The sequence below is a fragment of the Magnolia sinica genome, chromosome 3, assembly GCF_029962835.1.
Source record: "Magnolia sinica isolate HGM2019 chromosome 3, MsV1, whole genome shotgun sequence".
In the NCBI taxonomy this organism is placed as follows: domain Eukaryota; kingdom Viridiplantae; phylum Streptophyta; class Magnoliopsida; order Magnoliales; family Magnoliaceae; genus Magnolia; species Magnolia sinica.
Window position 1 is genome coordinate 94,936,605 of NC_080575.1, and position 21,867 is coordinate 94,958,471.

The window sequence follows — 21,867 nt, forward strand, 5'->3', positions numbered from 1 at the left end:
AAGCCATCGCAGACCCATTGTAATTTTAGTCACAACAGACCATTAAAAACTAAAAATATTCCCATAATAAAATTAAATCAAAATCCATTCAATCTAAACAAAAGGCACACGCATAAATTCTCCTATCACGCTACAAGCTTCACCTCTTAGCCTTAGCTAAGAGGTTTAGCCAACCATGATTAGGCTAGATCTCATAAGAATAAAAGAAAACTCTAACAGATATACTCTCCCTGCTCCACGCTTACGTCCAGATCAGCCCTCCCTTCTCGCTTCTCTCTTCTCTCTTTATAACATGCTAGGGATGGTGGAGAGCTTTCGCAGCAACAGTCGGTGAGAAGATTACGCAGCAGAGAAGCGGCGTGCGCAAAAAGGAGTGAAAACCCCCTGCTTTTGAACTCAGTTTGCCCGACTGACTGTCCAATTATTTTGAAACTGACATCATAGATAGAGTTAGGACCACCCTTTCAAGAGGTTGAACGGTCTGGATCATCGATCTGATCACGGACGGTGGCCCGCAACTGCCCGTAATTTTCAGTTTTTCCGGACAAGGCTTCTTGCGCACGGGCTGCGTGAGCTCTCGGTGGGACCCACTTCAGCTATATTTTGAGAAATCCACGCCATCCACCAGATTTCTCTCAAAATTTTGGTCGGGGATGGTCAGTTTTGGATAGGTTTTGGCGTGGCCCACGGATTTTCTATTCAGCCGTCCATCCTGTGTTTGAGGGCTGAAAACCGATCAAGCTGTCCTCTTTTAATTCCCTCTTCTAGGTCTGGGTCATATGGTTCTCATGCTTCAAATGGACGTTCCAGATCAGCCCCAAAATCGAAGATGGTGGCCCACTCATCACTTCAGCGCAATGCCCTGCGAATAGAGGAGAGAGATTCTCTCTCGCTTTGGAAAGTCGGGTCAAACCGACTTTGATTGGGCTTCCAGTCCAGTGCACGTCCAGTGCATGTGTACTCCATGTACACGCAGTGTAGTGTGGAGTCCATCATGATAATCTTGAAAAATCTGCTCCGTCCATCCGTTTTTCAGTTCTTTTAAGGAGTTGAGACCAAATTTGAAGTATATTCGGATATCAGGTGGGCCCCATATCACTGTTTTGGTAGCTGATTTATCAGTTGAGCCACTTTCAGAGAGATCTAAGAGCTGAAATTCGACGTGTACTGTTCATTTATGGTCCTCAGGCCATGTATGAAGTTTCAAGCTGAACGGATGGTAGAAACCCTGTGATCTCGCATTCTGGACATCTTTCAGGCCACTTGAGTTTCAGTTTTTTGATTTTCTCAGATCTCTGGCATGTAAATCCATCGATCTTGGTCCCTTAGAGTCCGTCCCTTACCTTGGTGACATCAGAGTGTTAAATCTACGCTCTTAGCATCCTTTTTAGTCACATGCTCGTAAATTCAACCTGTAGCACAAATACGATTTAAATAGGCCTTTAAACATTTTCATGGTCATAAATCCATGTAATAACTGGGGTCTAATATGCAATATTTGACCCTTAACACAACCCTCAACCAGCATCTTGCTAGTCCCGAGCAAAGTATGCGAAAATAAGTTGAGAATTACAGGAAATTTTCTATAAACTCGAGTGATTTTTTTTTTAAAAACCATTAAAACAATCCAAGAACTAGAATTCTAAGATTCATGAATGATGGGCATTACTTTCTCCTAGATTTGAGTGTACAATAGACTTCATAATCAAGTTCAAAATATTAATCCATCAATTAGAAAAAATTCTAAATGTTAAAATCCATGGGTGTATAGTGTAATCTTAGCTTATCAACATTAATATTCAATTCGTTATTTCATGATATCATTGGTTACCAACAAGAGCATTCAAGACACCCAGAACCTCAATTAAAATGTGCCTCACAGATCATTCTTTTTCTTTCTTTCAGCTTTTGATTTTTCTATTAAAAGTAACGCCAAGGAGGGGAATCAAGTCCTTACCTATAGGGAGCAAACCTATGGTGAAGACTGTACACCTAACCCTTTTCACATATCATCCATGGGGAATTAAATCTACACCTATAGGGAGCAAACCTATGGTGAAGATTATTCACCCAACCCTTTCTAAAGGTATCTATTTTTTTTTAGCTAGGTATTTTCTTTTTCTTCAATTGATCATGATGGGTAAATTTTTCAGGTTCTAGGCTAGTTCCTTACATGCTTAGTGATTACCAAGTTAACCCTTCAATATCAAACTGAAACCTGAATTTAAAAGCAAGATGTGACATGTGAAATCATGACTCAATCAATGTTTATAACTTCTAATTCTGGATTAACAATTCAAACTTAACTGTGAAGTCTAACAGATGGCTGGATCCAACAGACATAAATTACTAACATCAATTATCTCGCAATTCTAAATCAAAGATGGCTGTCAAAATCTCATCGAATTTATAAGAAATTCTAAAAAAAATTTGAAAAATTTCACAATTTTTTTGCTCAAGAGTTGCTCAAGACCAAGAAAACACTGATTAGGTAACCTAATCTCCTACCCCCAACCTAAAATCTACATTGTCCTCAATGTAAAAGATATAAGCATACAATGCACATGAGACAATGAAAGTAAATGAGAAGTGATTGGAAGATAGTACTTGGACGAAGGAATCAAGGAGCTTTTACCAAAGAGATCGCAGCGTGAGAGCGGGTCAGCACAAGAGTGAAACCAACGAAAGCAAACTATCTTAAAAATAACTTAGAAAGTAAACTATCTTAAAAACAACTTAGAAAGCAAACTAACCTAATGGCATAAAACCATCTAATTTAGAATGACATCAAGCAAACTATCCTAGTCCTATGAAAGTAAGGGAAAAATTACTCAGTCATATCGCAAAGTTCCTCTTCCGGCCAATATCTGAATAAATTTCTCAATAGGTTTCTCAACAAGATCATCCAAAAGCCTTTTTTGCAATAGGCTTGAATGCCCTAAAGCATGAATGTCCAGAAAAACTTATGTACCTTGGCAAAAATTTGTCGTTGATTCGCCTGAGGTATCTAAAGTATATATGATTCACCTGTGATGGAAAAAGTTTTAATGTTAGTATCAAATGGTGAATCAGAGACTACAAGTAAATAAAACTCAGAAAACTTTTCAGAAAGTGATGTAGTCTTGACACATTCCGAAGTTTCAGATTTCAGTTCAATTTTCAGCTTCTTCTCCCTTAATGGTAAACAGTTAGGATTTGGGGAATAAGCGGCTTCAGAGTAAGGGTTCTCTCGGTTAGTAAAAACCACCGAGGTATTGTCTTGTGAGGCATCCACTATTTCATGTATCATGGGGTCGTCAGAATCCACAAAGTGTGCCACGCATGTAGTCAAAGGATTGAGACAATCAGCTGAGAGTGACTCGTCTCCTGCATCGAAGTCTATGATGATTTGTCCAAGCATTCCATTATCTTTTGAAGTGGATGGATGCATGCTCGCTTGCTCTTGCCCTTCACAGACAGATGGACAAACAATAGGCGAAGAATTGATGTGGAGACTGTGGCCATTGAAGCTTCTCAGTGGAGGCATTGAATCATCTAAAGTGTGTAGCTTAGATTGTGGCCTCAACTGAGTAGTTTCAAATTCCAGAGTCATATCAAGCAAATTGTCCATCACCCGAATCATATCATCATTCAATTCAGGCAGTGGTCCAAACATGAATCACAAGGGTTAGAAGGGTTAGTTTAAATTGTTTCATTCTCCACATTCAAATCAGTCATGTCAGACAGGTGGAGTAGATCACTATAGTTGACAACTTCCTGAACCTCTTGATCATTGGCAGGGGCCACACTTGAGATTGAATCCCAATACTCATCATCATCAAGTTCCGTGCAGTGTGCACTTGGGATGTGATCACATTCCTCACATTCTATTCCTAGATTGGGTTGAGGTTCGAATAAACTAACCTCTACCTCATCAGTGTAATCATGTGTGTCATGTGAGTGAAGTATGTCACTATCATTATATTTGAAAGACACCCATGTCTCTTAATCATTCCTTTGGACAGTCATTGAGATCGACTCATCGGAAAATTGAACCATATGATCATTAATTAACTCCAACTCTTCATTTGTAATTTTAGCTTCTTCTACAAGCGAGTTAGGATCACTTTCCTTGCATTGTGTTTCTAGATTGAGTTGTAACTGGGACGAACGAGCCTCCAATGCCTGATCAATGCGCAATGCGAGTGCTTCCATTATTTTTCTAAGGCCCAAAAAATCATATATGTCGCCCTGAAGTGTCTCCTCTTGGGTCGTTTCTGATTGAGTTTCAAAGGTAGAAGATCTAAGAAAATGTTCACTAGGGTGTATTGCTGGTTCATCTTTCCAATTTTGATGTTTCCACTGATCATAGTCATACGGATCATATGTGGGAGAATCTGGTGGTTGGTAAGACATATTATCACTCATAATATAATCACGGATTGTTTTCTTTTTATCGGATGGGTGATAATAATTCTCACTTGCATAGTTATGATAACTCTAACACTTACGTACTGTTTTGTTAATCCGTGGGGTGTAATTGTTCTCCTCCACATGATCACGTAAGGACTTCTTAACCGGTAGATCTTTATATTCTGATCGGTTCTCGATGATAGTTTCAGAAAAGTTTTGAGACATAGGTTGATTTCTATCATAATCATCATCCCAATATATGTTATTCTTCTTAGTATACTGATGTTCCCACTCGTGCATATACATGGTGAAACCCGAACTCTGAATCTAATTCTAAGAAAAACAAAAGAAAAGATCCTACAATAATATGGAAAGTAAGAGGAGGAGAAGTTAGAAGGAAGGTACCAAGTTAGAAATTCCTGCAAAAGAAAACAAAAGAAATTAGTTCCTAAAAATAGAAATTCTGAAGTTAGAAAATTCTAAAATGGAAATAGAAAGTTAGTTTCTAAAAAAAAAAAGTTTCTTAAACCTAGAATTAGAAAGTTTCTAAAAATAAAGGAAAAATGAGTTAGTTTCTAAAATTATGAAAAGTTTCTAAAAAGAAAAATAACTAACCTAGTTTCTAAAAACAAAAGAAGAAAGTTCTAAACCTAAAGTTAGAAAGTTCTAATTTAGAAATCCTAATCCAAAAATAGAAAGCAATGTTAGTTTCTAAAAAAGAAAAAAAATTCTAAAATAAATGAAAGCCTAGAAATAGAAAATTCCTAAAAATAGAAAGTTAGTTTCTAAAAAGGAAACCTAGAATAAGAAAGTTTCTAAAACTAAAAGCTTAATTCTAAGAATAGAAAAAGTAAAGAAATCAGAAAGAGGTTGCCAAATTAGAAGTTTATGTCAGGATCATACAAAACAGGAAAACAGATTAGTTTCTAAAAATAGAAAAAATTCTAACCTAAAATTAAAAAATCCTAATATTAAACTAATCCTAAAACTAGTTAATTTCAGAAAAATGTAACTGTCAATCCCCGGCAACGGCGCCAAAAACTTGTTCAATCCCCAAGTATAGGGTTGTGATGTAGTAATAAACTCGGTAAGACCGAGGTCGAATCCCAAGGGACTGATACTTGTACGTTATCTGAAATTAAATAGAACTAGAACTAGAATGAGATGAAATCTAAATCGAGTGTAAGTTGAGGAATAATGATGAAATAATTATCTAAAACTTAAAGAATTCAGGTAAAGGAAACTAGGGTGCCAAGAAACTAGGGTGTCACTTCTAGAGAGATCCAAGAGTTGAAATTCGACGTGTACTGTTCATTTATGGTCCTCAGGCCATGTATGAAGTTTCAAGCTGAACGGATGGTGGAAACCCTGTGATCTCGCATTCTGGACATCTTTCAAGCCACTTGAGCTTCAGTTTTTTGATTTTCTCGGATCTCTGGCGTGTAAATCCGTCGATCTTGGTCCCTTGGAGTCCGTCCCTTACCTTGGTGACATCAGAGCGTTAAATCCACACTCTTAGCATCCTTTTCACTCACATGCTCGTAAATTCACCCTGTAGCACAAACACGATTTAAATAGGCCTTTAAACATTTTCATGGTCATAAATCCAAGTAATAACTGGGGTCTAATATGCAATATTTGACCCTCAACACCGCCTAAGGCTCTCTACTCTCAAGTTCGGTTGGGATTCATTCCCTGTAGATCCGAACAAGTCTCTCCTTTGACTTTATCAGGTTTGATCCAAACTCTAGGCTCGGATCCTTCGGTCGGTTTTAATAGAGATGGTCCATTCCATAACCGAGTCTCCGGACTTGTCATATTTTTTTCCCCAACATATATATATATATAGAAAAGATGCGAACCATAATAGATAAATTTACGTGGTTCCCTTTCAGTATGTTCATGAATTCATGCTGATTCACTATGCTTAAAAATAAAAAACGAAGAAGTGGTTCTCAATACACTGACATTTATCTCTTTCTCATAAGAAAACATATATTACCCTAGATGAATATTGCATCTTTAATCATCAAGCTCCATAGATCCTAACACACGTCCTAGGGTTAAAAAGAAAAGAAAATCTTAAGAGAACTATCTAGTAGAGTGTGACCTTATGAAATATTGATCATGACATTATTAAACTAGTGAAAATGCATTGTAGTTGCATGTGGGAGCAAGTCTTGAAAATCATATAAAAGAAATTTGTGATCAATAAGAGAAAAATGATCAATAGGGGCTCATTGGTGTTGCTTCTAAAATTATTTATTTGGAATTTCTTATCCAAAAATGATTGTCCCATGTGTAGTAAATGTAATTGAGATTACAGTTTGTTTATTTTTCCTTCACATTAGCTCTAGATCTAGCATGTCGTTGCCCAATAGAGCCCACAAGTTGATTAATCCAATGATTAAAACCATCTATGTTGGGAAACTTATATACATTACAAAATTTATGTTGATTGGATATTTCGTCATTTTTTTTTTAATATATATTTTTTTTAATCTAGAGATGAATTTAGAATGACGGGAAGAAAATTTTCAATGGTCCACAATCTAAATTTCAAAGGTGAGGATCATCATACCATATCAAAATGTATGCCCAAGAGCGCCGCAACGCAAGATGGATCATGAGTATCGATGGAAGCAAAACAAACTCATTAACCCATGTTTGAGCTAGACCATGTTCAACAATCACATATCATTGAATTGTACCTATTCATCCATGTTACTAGTGGCATACATGTATGACAATATAGACCACCCAAATCTTGGGGCCATTGTGATTAAAGCATTGCACCATAAGCAATCCTACGATAATAACCATCCATTTTATTGGTACAAAATGGATGGATGAGAACAAAATAGTTAGTGTTACAGTTTCAATGGCACCAGATGATAAACGTTATCAAATCATTGAAATTTTGGGTCATCAATAAGGGCCCTATTATTGGAATCAATTGGTGTATATTTCAATACAAAAATTGGATATTTCTAAGGTTTTTTAAAAATATTTTTCTAGAAAAATGCATTTTGGAAAGTTAACTTATGTAAGTTGCTTTTTTCCTCCTATATGACTATATATTAGGATTAACTATCTATTGTTCTCTATAATATGGCCCACTTAAGTTGTGAAACAGGCTAATTTTGGCAGAATTTGATTGGAAGGCAGGTTGTTGTTAGATGTGAGGCTATGCAAAGCATATTTGAAAGTTGTCTATGGACCACTAATGTGACAAAATTTAACAGTTCACTACAACAATTTAGACTTTTTATAACAAATTTTTTGGCTATGAGTCTAATTTCATCGCAAAAAGTCAAATTTTTACAACGACATTCCAAGTCGTCACAAAAAAGTGGGGATTAAATTCCTACCATTGAAAAGTTCTTGGGGACAGGTTGGATGGCAAATAAACAACATGGTGGACCCTAAAAAGGTTTCAATTGTGGCCATTCTTAGCATCGCTTCCTGTGGTGTGGTCCACTTGAGACATAGATCTGCCTTTTTTTAAACTACTAAGCTAAAATGACATGTAAAATGGATGGACATTGTGGATAAAATTCATACATCAAGGTGGCCACTTAGTAGCCCTCGGAGCCAACACCTGTCCTGAGCTCCCAACAGGGACAGGACACGGATTAGCTATTAACAGGTTGAGTAGCAAGACTCGCTAAGTGATTTTTTTGTGATGTGGTTGGAATGTTGTTTTTTTTTGTGACGACTTGGAATGTCGATTTTTTACGATGACTCGAAATATTATTGTAAAAATTTGACTTTTTGCGATGAAATTAGACTGGTCATTAAAAAAGCCGTTGCAAAAAGTCTAAATTTTTATAGTGGTCAACGAATATCAAATTCGGACGGGATTTTAAAGTTATTCATAGGGAAGTAGGCTGGGAAGTACGCTGCGTACTGACTAAACTCTGTGGGGGTCTATTGTGATTTATGTATTTTATTCACTCCATCCATTCATTTTACTTGATAATCATAGGCTTGAGACAAAAAATAAAGTATATCCAAAGCTCAAGTAGACCACCCAGCAGGAAATAGTATGAATTCAATGTCTACAATTGAAATATTCCCAGGAGCCACATAATTTTTGGATCAAGCTGATATTTGTATCTTTCTTTCGTTCATGTTCTCGTGAGTTTATGAACAAGTTGGATGACAAATAAACATCACGGTGGCCCCTAAAAAGGTTTCATTGGAAATTATTATTCCCATTGTTTTCTGTGTATGGTCCACTAGAGCTTTGGGTATGCTTCAATTTTGAGGTCAACTTCTAAAATGATATGAAAAATAGATGGATAGCGTGGATCCGTATCCATTGAAAGTAGGCCAGATAAAAGCCTAAATCTAATTTCATTTGTAGAGCATACACTTGATCCGGCTACAGCCTGCCATTCAATCAAATTTATTACATGAGCATTTAATGAGGTCAGTAAACGGGGCAACGCCCCGTCTAAGTCCATGCAATACTACTGACCTTTTGGCCAACTGAATTGATCAGCAGGCATGAATATTATAGCATCGTATGACGCTTGATACACAACCACTCAAAAATTGTACGTGGCATGCATTAACTAAGCTAGATTATTCCAAAAATCTTAAAATTAGTTACTTTCGTGGACACTTGTTTGAATTTTTAATCCAATTTTAGCCGTCCAATGAATGTCAATCAATCTAATAATCAGATGACCAAATAAGCATAATATTTTATTCACCGTACATCTAAGCTGAGAAACACAATCTGCATAGTTTAGTTTAACTTACTCATATGCCACATATGTAATTTCTAAGTGCCTGAGTATATATCCTTAATCATACTCTAACGCTCATGACATATCCATACCGTCCATCACGTATATAATCCCTTGTTGGGCCTTGATCAAAATCAGTATGTTTCAAAACTCAGGTGGGCCTCCTTAAAGATTTTATATCTAGCTAAAACCTCTAAATTAACATGATAAGATCCAGCTGAGTTTTAGAATACTATGATTTTTGGTTAATTGTTTCTTTATGATGAGAACATCAGATGAATGTATGGGTGGCACGTGAACATCATGGTGGGTCCCAAAAAAAACTAATGGTCGATGTTTAATCCGAACAGTTTCCTGTGGTGTAGCTTATTTGATTTTTGGGTGATCATGAGTTTTGGATTCAATCACTAAACTGAGACAATGTACCTGATGGACAGGGTAGATCTCCTGAAAGTTCTATCCACGTGGCTCACGGTTTACAAAAGTACACCCTAGCCGCTATTTTGCTATTGGGTCTGGTTCCCACTTCCCATGCAAGTCTACGTATAAGTGTGAGTTTATCATCCAACCCATCTATCAGAGTTTCCCCACTATATGATAATTGGACACCCCAAAAATGAAGTCGATCCAGCCATCAAATGGGCTACCACTTGAATTTATATGTTTTCTAAGGTTGTTATTGTTTTCAAATTTGAGGTATCTCATCACAATACATCCCTCTCGATAGGCATATGAACAACACAGCCCACAATAGAAAACTCTCGACTTTCATAGTTGGCTGACCTGATGGACAGGTTGGATGCCCTAAGCATGCATTGGTGGGCCTCAGGTACTGTAATCGTTGATTAACATTATTTTACGAGGGCTCCTAGATGAACAAGCCTTTCCGAATGGAGAAGATGAGTGTATGAAGAGATTATTTCACCATTTTAAAAAATACCATGAGCATTTTGGATATATAAAAGTCTTACAAAAAAATTATATATATTTACTTTTATATAGTAGTATATATTAATCATCTCTACTGCATATAGAGCCAAGATTCACATTTAAAAAGAAAAGTTTACTGCAAATTTCCTTTCAGATTCGGATTTTACCAATCTGTTTTGGTAGGGCGTGGGACCACCCCACATGTGCTGCACATGTGGGGGGTGGGGCCCACCAGACATATGTGTTATATATTCACACCGTCCATTGTTGGGATTGTAACGCCCTGAAAATCGGGGGTCGAGCATAACTTAGCTCCCGAGTTTCAAAACATCACTTATGCAACATATGTAATGATGAATGCATGTTGTCTGCATTAGTGCATAAAACATGAGTTAGATTAAGCCAAATCAACAAATATAATCCAGGGACAGGTGAAATATGCAAGCGGAAGACTTAAAGAAATATATATAACACGATATGTCCCTGAGATATGTATGCTCTGCCAGGTCATAATTACAAGTGTTTGTCTCAAATTACAAGTATCAAAATGAATCAAACCACTACAACAATAACCCTGAATCCCCGTAGCTCAGGACACGGCTCACATGAACCCGTCTGAAAATTGCATAAAGGAGAACGCCTCCTCATCATCCTCAAACTCTTGCTCTGCCCCGCGGGTCGCATCATGATCTGCATCTAAGGCAGAGTCTGGTTGGTGTGTACAACACCATCCCGTAACGTGGGAGTGAGTGATCAACTCAGTGGAACAATAAAGCAAAGGTTAACATGTTATCAATTCGGTCAAGTAGTAATGATAAAGCAATACAATCAAACATGTCCTAATTACTCTTGTTAATGCAAGGATGTATGTAGAATGATGCATGCTCTCGCCTGCACTCCCTCAGCGTCTTCATCTTACGGTACGCATGACAACCTCCTGCAGTGCCAACGACTTCCACGCACATGCAATGCGGTGTATGAACATGATTACCAAGTTGTTATTAGTCCTTTTCATACCGCAGGATTGGGAAGCTAAGGTACCTTCCTCATATCACTATCCAAACAGTGATCCATTCTAGGGTCGTCAGTCCTAGACAATATCATACGATCATATGGTTCTAGGTCGCTGCAAAGGGCTTGTCACCAATCAATGCATGCCTATCATACCTTCGTTACTACTCTAAGGCTCGTCGCCTTAATGCAGTATCAAGGTATGCTCGAGGTCACTACAAAGGGCTCGTCACCAATCAATGTAGGCCGACAGCACGAATATAGTGACCCATACCACCATAATCGGCTCATGAGTCTGGTGTGCTCACTGGTCACTACGGGGAGGCTCGTCACCCCAGCGTAGGCCGACAGCTCGACCACGGTGTCCCATACCACCATGTTCGGCTCATGAGTCTTAGCGGATCAAGGTATAATGGTTAATGAGATTTCATCGGTAAGTTTGGTACCTTAGGTTCAAGTAGTAGCATCCAAACATGGTGAACATACAATAGGGCCAATCGGGTTACTTGACGAGCTCGACTAGTACGAGTGCGCGTCAAGTTGATCGACATGAAGTGCATAAACACTCCGTGTGGCCTAACCACTGTCGACAATCGAAGTACAGCTCAAATTTTTCAGGCACGTCCTACGTGGCAAACAACCTCAGCCACCAAATCAGAACCTATTACCGATTGCCTGGACTATATCATAGTCCCAACCACATTCGATCATAATGAATATTCATATGAGACAATCAAAGCAGTAATGGATCCATAATTCAAATCATACAATCATATGAGCATGTTGTGAAGTGCAACACAAATATGATTTCACACACATTCATTTCATAAATAAAACAAACATCATAATGTAACGTACATGGAGGAAATCATACACATAATTAAGGTAACCGAGATTCGTATCTCAATCCTCATACAAGCACTCCTTAGTAACAACTAGCTCATTCAGACGTTTCTACAAACACTTAGACTACATACGTCATCATATATGTTGTATGTTGATTACACATGTATTAGACTAACTAGGGAGTTGCCCCGTATACCACACTCATGTACCCACGGCGGATAATCATGGGGTGCATGAATCCGGGTTCCATATTCATTTAATCATTTCCACAAATACTTGGGCTACACACTTTAACATATATAACGTATATTAGTCGTGATGTGATTTAGGGCAAGTCCTTTCGCTAAGGAGTTGTCACATATATAACAAGCATATATCCACGACGAATAATCATGTTAGTCACAAATCCAAATTTCATACATATTCAAACATCTCAACATATACATAGAATATACTATATTCAACATAGTTCATATATGATTGTAAAGCGAAATAGACGACTCATTTTGCATGTGAAATAGCACCCACGTCAGTTATAAATCATTAACCTACATTGAAAGCCTTGAAAACCATAACCTATATATTTATAGTCCGCACCTTAGACCGGAAATGGCGTAACGGATTCGATTTAGACGATAAGTCTTTGTCAACAGTGAATAGATAACCTAAAGCATGAACTGGATTAGCTACATCGACACTTAGACTATTCTAGGTTCCAAAATAGGTTAGGGTTTGATTGACTTACCCAAATATGAGATTAGAATCGTCGGAATAGCGATTCAGATGCGGTGGATTAGACACGTAGAGTAACTGGGAGGAATCCCAAGATGATTAACTAACTTCTCTCTCTCTTTCTCTCCCTCTCTTTGCTCTCTTCTCTCTCTTAGGTTTTCTAAATTCGTATGGAATGAGAGAGTGAGGGTTTAAGACCCTTATATAGGCCCAATATTGATGAAAATAGCCCCAGGGCCAAGGTATACTTAGATTATAATTAATTCGGGTCTATTTCGGTCCAACGGAGCACTTCTAGTGGTCCCTTTTCCACGTGCGGTCGGACTTAAGCTCACTGACCATGGATCTGGGTCAGACTGAGTTTTCGTACCGATCGGATTTACAGATTAGCCGTGGCGGACCAATCTCAGTTCAATGGTCACCGAAACTCGATCAGGTCCACAAGCATTATGACATGCCTGGGCCATCTTCCCTGATCCGAGGGTGAAATTGGGTCAGAATCCAACGGTCAGATTGCTTAAAATCATCGTGCAAGTGACACGACTCAGATTTCATAATTTATATTTAATTTCTCACCGTTCTCACACTCTTTACTCCAAACTCAAATAAATCGTCTCAGGACATCATCTGGACTGGATTTTCGAGGTGATTATTAAGTCCAACTAGGCGGTCATAATTGTCCAAGTTTATTGCTATCGGACTTTCGACGTGCAGTCCAGGTCCGAAACAAAGTTTCACGATGCTCCCAAGAGCAACTGGGTTTAGAGATTGATCCTAGGTTTCTAAGTAACGTAGCATTAGAGGTCTTACTCATTTTAGGTCTTGTAGTTCATATTTAAAGTGGTTCAAGCTAATTCTACTAACTGTTCAATTTAGTACTTAACCAAATTCTACCCTAATTATGGCAGAATACGGTCCTAGGGCCATTCTATGCCCCATTTTTGGCACTTATAGTTATTATATTATTTTAATTATTTTTATAATAGTTCATCATCACGTTTACCCCATGTCCACCAAATTTCATAAGATTTTGTGTTGTAGAAAAATTCTAAAAATTCCAGAAGCAGCAGTTGTCCAACAAGTGATTTTCGGATAGTTGTCACAACATCCTACTTTAAACTATATTATATATTTTATTAAAATTTTCACATATTTTTATATAAAACTAGACTCATTTATCTTAAATATAGTTTTTGAATCACCTAAATTGGAGTTATAACGAGGGAGATATGATTTTTCAAAGTTGGATAAAACGCTTAGAAAAATGCAGAAAATGGGCTGCCTAATCCGCTGTACGGACGAAGCCTCGCCAAATCAGCGAGCCCCTCGCCGGTCACTGGACATATGGGCGAGGGATCGCCCCAGGGGCGATGTCCTCCCCCCCGGGGTTGCCGGAAACTTGTGGGACCCACCCCGGGTCCCCCCGAATTAAGTTGTTTGGGCCCACGAGTCCGTGTGAGGCGTTTTCGGGTCCAATTTACAAATTGGAATGAGTTACGCAACATACAATATATCATTTTGGAGTAGGAGATGCTAATCTATCCAACTAACCTATTTATTTTGTTATATTCCAAAAGTTTAAGGGTTAAAAACCCATTTTGTCCATTTATTTACTATTTATGGTAAGCTTTAGTTTTAGTAATGTTCTTTATCATTTATACCCTAGGATTGGTATGTATTATGAATGTTCTTAGAAAAATTTAAAGGATAGGATAATGAAAGGTGAGATTTCGAAAGAAAATGGTTAAAAGGGGACTTCACGGTTTGGGATTGAGATTTGAGAGTGCTATGGTTGACCCATTGCCTAAGGACATCTAACTCTAGGTTGGTAAAAATCCAGGGTGTTACAGGGACGGTGGTGCATAGGCCCACCATGATGTATGTGCCTTATATCCTGGCCGTCCGTCTACGCTTGGATGTGAGGCCAGCCCCATGAGGCTGTCCACATTGTCCGTTTGCTGGATGGGTGGGGGCCACCTTATGATGCATTGTATATTTACACCATCCATCCACGTGGCCCCCACGTGGTGTACGTATTTGATCCAAGCTGTCCATCTGGTGGGGCCCATTTGGAATGTGCAGGGCCCACCTTAATGTGATGTATATTTGGCCCATGTGATGAGGCCCATTATGAGGTATATGTGGCTCATGAGTGAGGTCCATTATGTTGTATATTAAGCCCATATGATGAGGCCCGATGTGTTGTATATGAGGCCCATATGATGAGGCCTGATATGTTGTATATGAGCCTATATGATGAGGCCCGAGCCTATATGATGAGGCCCGATGTGATATATATGAGGTCTATATGATGAGGCCCGATGTGTTGTATATGAGGCCCATATGATGATGCTCGATGTATTGAATATGAGGGCCATATGATGAGGCCTGATGTGTTATATATGAGGCCCATATGATGAGGCCCGATGTGTTGTATATGAGGCCCTTGTGTAGGGCCCATTGTGATGTATATGTGGCCCAGATATGAGGCTCATTATGATGTATATGCGGCCCAGATATGAGACCCTTTGTGATGTATATGGGGCCCAGATATGAGGCCCATTATGATGTATATGTGGCTCATGTTTGAGCCCAATGTGATGTATATGCGGCTCATGTAATGAGGCCCATCGTGATGTATATGCGGCCCATGTAAGGAGGCCCATCGTGATGTATATGCAGCCCATGTAATGAGGCCTATTGTGATATATATTAGGCTCTTGTGTGAGGCCCATTATGTTGTATGTGAGGCCCTTATGTGAGGCCATGGGCCCCACTATATGTTAGGCTCTATGTGGGCCACTCCTTAGGAGCAATGTTGGTTAAATGTCCACATTGATGGGCAATGATGGTTAAATGTCCACATTGTGACCTTTCCTTAGGCCTTTATTAAGCCTATTTTCATACTTCTCTAAGTGGGTTGACTCTAATCATTGGGCCCCATTGATAATTGCATGGGGTTAACCCAAAATGTTGGACCCCCATTAGTTGCTATAGGGTTATTTTTAATCTTAGAATCCATTTAGGACTTATTTAGTTCTCCTAGGGCATCTAGTGGGCCATATGATAGTATGGTGAAGGAAGCCCGTTCTGAATTCGCCTAAGCCTAACCTTGATATGAGGAGAGTTCATCATCACTGTAGATGGAAGGATCCGTGCTATCAAGTTTGGTATATCCATAGCTGAGGGTTGACCCTCATGTTATGGATCTACTATCCTTCTATAGACCTTGTCTTGTGTATAGGCCGATTATCGATGCTGACTATGAGTATGTGCTAGTATAACATTATGATATAAGCTATTAAGATGGTATGAGGCCCATTGTGATTATATTAGGCTCATTCTCATTTTTCCTTAGTGGGTTAACCCAAATTGATGGAACCCTATTATTATTAGTATGGTCCGTCTCGCCTTATTGGGCTATCCCAATTCTTTGGATCCCCATTAATACTAGTAGAAGCATCAAAACCTGGAAGCCTACTCTTAGGCCCATAAGTAAGCCATCTAGACCCATACTTGTTATGAGGAGGATGCATCATCACCTCTGGCCATAGGTAGAAAAATCTGTGGTATTAGATTTGGTATATCCATTGTTGAGGACCGATCCTCATGTTATGGATTAGATCTGCTGTCCTTCTATGGACCCCGCCATATATAGGCCAATTATTGATTACGACTATTTTAGTATACACACTGAGTATGTGTTAGTATAACATTATGATTGTATAAGGTCTTTGTAAGGTTAATTGTGATTGTATGAGGCCCATTGTGATTATATGAGGCCCATTGTGATTGTATGAGATCCATTGTGATGGTACGAGGCCCGTTGTGATTGTATGAGGCCTATTATGATTGTATGAGGCCCATTATGATTGCATGAGATCCATTGTGATGGTACGAGGTTCGTTGTGATCTATGAGGCCCATTATGATTGTATGAGGCCCATTGTAATTGTATGTGACTCATTATGATTGTATGAGACCTAATTGTGATGTAAGAGGCCCATATGTGTGAGGACCATTATATGCGTGAGGCCCATTGTATGTGTGAGGCTCACCATGTGTAGGTGATTATTGCACACCACCCATTCACCTGTACAGGCCATGGGCCGTCTTATACCGGCCTACTATGATGTATTTGATTATAATCATGGTTGGTATACTTCATGATACATGCCCATACGCATCATCCACATACTTGTTATGAGGAGTGATTGAGCATAGCATGTGCCATTGGGCTGATTGTTTATGGGACTCCTTGAGAGATAGAGTTGCCCCATATGAGTGCGCGATTCACGCAGGTTTGATGCATGACTGGATGATATGACTCATGCATCTTGAATTTTGTGATATGACCACCATACGCCCTAGCGACATCAGGGTCGTGGCCTCCACAGGCATGTCATGGATGGCCAGATGGGATACCGAAAATGTTTGGTTCTAGCTTATGGGCACGATAAATATCCCTGGGTGAAAATTCCTAAACCCCTGAGGCCAGGGGATGCCCCAACGTCTAAACAGAGTGAATGTATATGAGTACATGATGGTCGTATACCAGTAGGCTACGTCTCCCACTGTGTCGTGGTTGGTTAGGAGGGGGTGTGGCCTTACCCGCTTGAGGGAGTAGGCAATGTTAGGCTGAGTCTAACCAGCTTGAGGAATGGGTTCACTATCGATGAGTCTGGCTGATATTGGCAGGTGGACAATGAGGTCTCTTCCACTTACCTAGTTGTGCGCTTGATGGGGCGGTAAGCTGGTGTAGAGTGTACTAGACCCCGGTAATATCCTAGAGATGTACGGTTCTGATATTGTGACACCCCGTCACTATTGCACACGTGGACAGGTAGACGTGGCAGACATTGATGTGGGTGGGGCCTAAGGGTCTGGGTGAGCACCAGTGGTTGGCAGGCTACTGTGCATACAGTGGGTGGAACCTTGTTCTACATTGGAAGCGTTGTGGTGGTTATATGTGGACTTACTGAGTAGGAGTTGTGTACTCAACATATCTCATTCATTCATTCACTGTCCACTCCGTTTGGTGATGCGCAACTAGATCATTATGTGTACCCTCACAATGACTATGATTTCGGTTGGGTACGCGACTAACCCGAGATCAAGAGTTTACCACATGGTGTTCAGCTATCCAAATCAGGTATGAGCCAATTTGGATAGAAGTCCCTTGTGATGAACCCTACAGCTTGCGATACTACGTACTATCGTCCCAACTTTACACTCCATCTTGGTCATTTCTTTCGCACTACATATTGCATTGCATCCTCAGCAAATCGCATTTGGTTTACTATGATTTTGTATTATATAGCTTGAATAAGGTTGATGGTATTATAGACTCGCTAAGATCTGCATATTGCATTACATCCACGGCATATGGCATTTTGGGTTACTATGTTTCTGCATTTATATGGCCTAGATGAGGCTGATGGTATTCGTGGCTCATCAAGAATTTCATATTGTATTGCACCCTTGACATCTGATATTTGGCTCACTATGACTCCGCATTGCATAGCCGATCTGCATTGCATACTCTGATATTGAATGACTTATAAACTTGCCAGTATTCCACTTACGTTGATATTTGTGTGCTTGGCGCTTATCTTGTGTACACACTTACACCACCCTCTAAGCTTTCGATAAGATTATGCATGACCGTTGTGTGCAGGTGATGTTAGGTCACAATAGCATTAAAGCAAGAGCATGGAGGCCGAGCTTTGTGGAGATTTCATTATATATGTGTATTTCTTTTTAGCATTGTAATTAACTGTTTATATTAGTGGATATGTGATGATGATGTTGCTCTTGTGATTTGGGTACACTTTTTTTATTAGCTTGTTAGTACACCCCCTATCAGTTCACACTTCACTGTTAACCACCCCCACTAGGGATCGATATCAAGACTTCAGTGTTGAAACAAGGTATCTTTTACTCAGTCTACCACTTGAGCCACACCCCACTGTAGTTATGTTCCTTTACAAAAAAAATTTTACATTGAAAATCCTCCTTGTAGGATCTCAGGATCAGAATTTGGCTTATGGGTGTTAGGAGCAAAGAATGGAGTACTACGGAGGATGTCGGTGCCGGATTTGGCGATCGAAAATTTTGTGAGCCCGATTTTCGAGTTTGGGGCGTGACATCGGCACCTCCAGCGAATCCCACATATTTGCCAACTACTGCAACTATGAATGAGATAGCTCAAAATCTTAAGGTAATGCAGGAACTATTACTTTGCCTGGTATCAGGAATCATACCAAACATGCAGGCACCATAGCCTAGTGCTCAAAATAGTTTAATCCAACAACTTCTTCTCGCTTTCTCCATTCCTTCACCAATAAATCCCATTTTATCTTTTCTTACTGAATCAACGCAAGATCACTAGCATCCCCCCCACAAATGGGAAAAACCTTCCTGCACATATCCCAACACATCTTCTAGTACATTTTTTTAGCACATCTCCTTAGAAGCGGGAATCCCAATTAGATCACAACACAAGTTCCCCTTAACGGGAGTCACAAACAAGAATTGGCGAATGCCCATGAAGGAGGCCAATTTCTAGTCCAACATACTCCCCCTAATGGGAGTCACAATCAGGATCTATTAGATATCACAGGTGGGAGCCATTTCTAAAGATTATGCCCTCCATCAAAAGAGAGCAGAGTTTAATTCCAACTACCTCCTGCAACCGAGAACCCATCCTCTTTTCAACAACCTCTCATCCATGGAAATTATATGGTCGATGAAATGAACCCTTATGATGAAGAAGCAACCCAAGATATGCAGCAAGGGACAAGATACCCTCAAATAAACCGATCAGAAATTGAGGAGCTACAAGAACAGCTCCATTTGATGCAAAATTAGCTACAAAGGCAGCAAGGAGTGGATCATCCATCCACCAAATTTAGGGATTTATGTCCCTTTCTAAATGCCAGGGTACCTCGAAACTTTGAGGTACCAAAGTTCAAAAGATACGATGGTAGTGGATGCCCTATAGCACATTTAAAAGCCTTTTGTGGGGAGCTCAATGCGATCGTAGGGAATGATGGAGCACTAATACGGCTCTTTCAGAAATCCATTAAGCGTGACGCTTTGGATTGTTATACGTCACTCGATAGCCATCAGATTCGGACCTGGGAAAGGCTTTCCCAGGCCTTCATTGATCAATTTTCTTACAATCTGAACATGGCTCCAAGAAGAGCAAACTTGGCTACCTTGAGACCAAAAACCAACGAATCATTATCTGCATATGTGGGATATTGGTGGGCCATGGCCGCCAAGATGAGAAACCTCATCAATGATGACGAACAAATGTCCATGATAGTCCATTCAGCGAATCTGAATATCTCCGGATACCTGATCTCATACCCTTACGTGAACTTTTCTCAGCTTATCCAGGCTAGAGAGCAAGTAGAGGCCAGGATAAGAGCCGGAACCATCTCCCCATGGTTGTATTAGGCCTCCTCAATCAAGAGAAACAAAATCAAGGGGAAACCCATCAGGTATAGGAATGGAAACGACATTGCTCCCATACAACGTACCACAGAAGTGAACAATATCATGACAACCACTTAGGGCAATCAATATGCTCCACAACAGGAGCAACATCGAAACCGACAATACCATCCGCAGCAAAATCAACAGGGATACCAGGCACAACCACCTCAACAGCAGTAGCAACAACCTAGGGGGAATGCATAATACTCATACTAGAATAAGAAAGCAATGTTGGCTAGGAAATTCACTCCATGAGCACAAACATACAGCTAGATCATGATAATGTTAGTGCAAAAATAAATTCTCACACCACTCCAACCTCGGCCTCCACCAACCCCTTACCACCCAGTCACAATGAAAATGAGTACTATGCATAACACCTATCTCGAGGTCATCCTACGAACCGCTGCTTTGCTTTGAAACACATGGTCCAAGATTTGATCGAAAGACAGAAGATTAAGTTCACCCCTCAGGCCAATGTTGCAGATCAGGCCAACATTCTCCAAAATCTCTTGCCATCACATTAAGTAGGTTCCAGCTCATCAGGCTTCTCTACCATTAACTAGATCGAGGAAGGACATCCTTTGTACTCCTTTCCTCATCAATCCATACATGCAATCATGCCCGACCCAGCAAATTGGTCATGGGGGCATCAACAGATACCCCCACTCAAACCACAGGTATTTTTGGAGGTAGCACTAGCAACAAAGCCTCTCATCCCCCAAGTGGCACCCCTAGCATCAAATTCCACATTCCCAAGCTCAAATAGGTCAAATTCTGAACCTCTCATCTTGCGGGGAGGACCCTCAAACCTTGCTCCGCTGGTTTTGCAAGGCGCACCTCTTACCCAGGAACAACCTCTTGGCTTTCTTCTCTTACCCCATCAATTGGCACATGCCAGAAGGATCCCTCCCCCACAGAACATATCTCAAAGAGGGGAGGAGGGTCCTATCCCGAAACAACCAAAGCCCCAAGAAAATTTGGTTGTGTTCTAAGGAAGGACACCATGTCTACCACAGATAATATCAAAATCAACAATACCATCCCCGTCTCAAGATCAGGTATTTTTGGAAGGAAGATCATTTTCCTCTTATGACATGAAAGCAGTCCCATAGCATTACCCCGAGTGTGCTGAGGTCAGTAACATGAATCCCAACGAGAGGTGTTTCCGGAAAGACAATCAGAATAAACTCAAGGAATTTTGTCAGGAACTGCCAATAAGACTGAAGCTGCCTACGATGTAGCGGCTCAGCTGAAAACTATTCCTGGACAAATCTCCAATTGGGAACTACCGTGTACATCAGGGTCACATCAAGAAAAATTTGTAAAGACCTTGAGCGGTGCACACATCTCTTAGACGTACCACCAGAAATGATTGCACACATGATAGGGCATCTCCTCGCACCTCAGGCGATCACATTTACTAAGGATGGGCTGCCACCAGAAGGCTGTAAACATGGGCGTTCGCTCAACATAGCTATCCGTTACAGGAACCTCAAGGTCCCCCTAATCCTCATTGATAACAGATCAAGCTAGAATGTTTGCCCCATGAGGACTACTGACCATCTTAGGATCGAATCATCCTCCTTCAGACCCAGTAAAATGAGCGTTGGAGTCTTTGATAATTCTCGAAGCCAAGTACAGGTAGAAATAGACATAGAGATACAAATCGGAACAGATGTATCTATTGTCACTTT